Consider the following 3,418-nt stretch of genomic DNA (forward strand, 5'->3'; position numbering starts at 1 on the left):
ACTTAATTAATTATGACGATACATAGTGACTATTATGAACATTCAGAAAAATTCAAACCTTTTACGATTTATTATAAAATACATTATTGTTCTATTTATTGGTTATTCGGTGACAAAAAGGTGCGCATTATAATGGCTTACAAAATTGATGAAAATCTATTTAATATTACGGATATTTTCTTAAAAATCGGTGGGAAAAAAAAAGATAGATTGCATTTTTATGGTCCCCTTCCATTATCGGCGTGATAACACTTCACGATGTATACGCGATGATCGTAGGCCCCTGTCAACACATACGTGTGGGACAAAGCAGGATAGAGCGTTGATCGTAAGCTTGAGTACGCAGGCTCGGGCCACTATCAAAGTTTATATTTCGAATGCGTTTTCATCGTGGGAAATCAGGAAGGTTCCCACTCCGTTCGTCATATTTAATAATTAAATATAAAAAAAACTAAGTTATGGCTAGCCGTCACAGTCCCTACATATCTATCAATGCATAGCAAAAGAAAAAAAAATGATTGAAAAAATTTTAATTTTCAAAAATTGTCAAAGTCAAGTGAGGATATTAACACTTGTAATTTATCAATCAATGCATAGCAAAAGAAAAAATTTTAATTTTCAAAAATTGTTAAAGTCAAGTGAGGATATTATCACTTGTAATATATCGTAAGTCTAATATGTTCGCGCGCGACTAAGTCCCTACATATCAATCAATGCATAGCAACAGAAAAAAAATGATTGAAAAAATTTTAATTTTCAAAAATTGTTAAAGTCAAGTGAGGGTTGATTGAAAAAATTTTAATTTTCAAAAATGTTAAAGTAAAGTGAGGATATTGACATTTGTAATATATCATAAGTCTCGAATATGCTTGTATGTAACTAAGTCCTAATATGTTCGCGCGCGACTAAGTCCCTACATATCTATCAATGCATAGCAAAAGAAAAAAATGATTGAAAAAATTTTAATTTTCAAAAATTGTTAAAGTCAAGTGAGGGTTGATTGAAAAAATTTTAATTTTCAAAAAATGTTAAAGTCAAGTGAGGGTATTGACACTTGTAATTTATCAATCAATGCATAGCAAAAGAAAAAATTTTAATTTTCAAAAATTGTCAAAGTCAAGTGAGGATATTGACACTTGTAATATATCGTAAGTCTAATATGTTCGCGCGCGACTAAGTCCCTACATATCTATCAATGCATAGCAAAAGAAAAAAAAATGATTGAAAAAATTTTAATTTTCAAAAAATTGTCAAAGTCAAGTGAGGATATTAACACTTGTAATTTATCAATCAATGCATAGCAAAAGAAAAAATTTTAATTTTCAAAAATTCTCAAAGTCAAGTGAGGATATTGACACTTGTAATATATCGTAAGTCTAATATGTTCGCGCGCGACTAAGTCCCTACATATCTATCAATGCATAGCAAAAGAAAAAAAAATGATTGAAAAAATTTTAATTTTCAAAAATTGTCAAAGTCAAGTGAGGATATTAACACTTGTAATTTATCAATCAATGCATAGCAAAAGAAAAAATTTTAATTTTCAAAAATTGTCAAAGTCAAGTGAGGATATTGACACTTGTAATATATCGTAAGTCTAATATGTTCGCGCGCGACTAAGTCCCTACATATCTATCAATGCATAGCAAAAGAAAAAAAAATGATTGAAAAAATTTTAATTTTCAAAAATTGTCAAAGTCAAGTGAGGATATTAACACTTGTAATTTATCAATCAATGCATAGCAAAAGAAAAAATTTTAATTTTCAAAAATTGTTAAAGTCAAGTGAGGATATTATCACTTGTAATATATCGTAAGTCTAATATGTTCGCGCGCGACTAAGTCCCTACATATCAATCAATGCATAGCAACAGAAAAAAAATGATTGAAAAAATTTTAATTTTCAAAAATTGTTAAAGTCAAGTGAGGGTTGATTGAAAAAATTTTAATTTTCAAAAATGTTAAAGTAAAGTGAGGATATTGACATTTGTAATATATCATAAGTCTCGAATATGCTTGTATGTAACTAAGTCCTAATATGTTCGCGCGCGACTAAGTCCCTACATATCTATCAATGCATAGCAAAAGAAAAAAATGATTGAAAAAATTTTAATTTTCAAAAATTGTTAAAGTCAAGTGAGGGTTGATTGAAAAAATTTTAATTTTCAAAAAATGTTAAAGTCAAGTGAGGGTATTGACACTTGTAATTTATCAATCAATGCATAGCAAAAGAAAAAATTTTAATTTTCAAAAATTGTCAAAGTCAAGTGAGGATATTGACACTTGTAATATATCGTAAGTCTAATATGTTCGCGCGCGACTAAGTCCCTACATATCTATCAATGCATAGCAAAAGAAAAAAAAATGATTGAAAAAATTTTAATTTTCAAAAAATTGTCAAAGTCAAGTGAGGATATTAACACTTGTAATTTATCAATCAATGCATAGCAAAAGAAAAAATTTTAATTTTCAAAAATTCTCAAAGTCAAGTGAGGATATTGACACTTGTAATATATCGTAAGTCTAATATGTTCGCGCGCGACTAAGTCCCTACATATCTATCAATGCATAGCAAAAGAAAAAAAAATGATTGAAAAAATTTTAATTTTCAAAAATTGTCAAAGTCAAGTGAGGATATTAACACTTGTAATTTATCAATCAATGCATAGCAAAAGAAAAAATTTTAATTTTCAAAAATTGTCAAAGTCAAGTGAGGATATTGACACTTGTAATATATCGTAAGTCTAATATGTTCGCGCGCGACTAAGTCCCTACATATCTATCAATGCATAGCAAAAGAAAAAAAAATGATTGAAAAAATTTTAATTTTCAAAAAATTGTCAAAGTCAAGTGAGGATATTAACACTTGTAATTTATCAATCAATGCATAGCAAAAGAAAAAATTTTAATTTTCAAAAATTCTCAAAGTCAAGTGAGGATATTGACACTTGTAATATATCGTAAGTCTAATATGTTCGCGCGCGACTAAGTCCCTACATATCTATCAATGCATAGCAAAAGAAAAAAATGATTGAAAAAATTTTAATTTTCAAAAATTGTTAAAGTCAAGTGAGGGTTGATTGAAAAAATTTTAATTTTCAAAAAATGTTAAAGTCAAGTGAGGGTATTGACACTTGTAATTTATCAATCAATGCATAGCAAAAGAAAAAATTTTAATTTTCAAAAATTGTCAAAGTCAAGTGAGGATATTGACACTTGTAATATATCGTAAGTCTAATATGTTCGCGCGCGACTAAGTCCCTACATATCTATCAATGCATAGCAAAAGAAAAAAAAATGATTGAAAAAATTTTAATTTTCAAAAAATTGTCAAAGTCAAGTGAGGATATTAACACTTGTAATTTATCAATCAATGCATAGCAAAAGAAAAAATTTTAATTTTCAAAAATTCTCAAAGT

This window comes from Phymastichus coffea, unplaced genomic scaffold, assembly GCF_024137745.1.
Source record: "Phymastichus coffea isolate CEN01 unplaced genomic scaffold, Cenicafe_Pcof_1.1 PCOF00228, whole genome shotgun sequence".
NCBI classification, from domain to species: Eukaryota; Metazoa; Arthropoda; class Insecta; order Hymenoptera; family Eulophidae; genus Phymastichus; species Phymastichus coffea.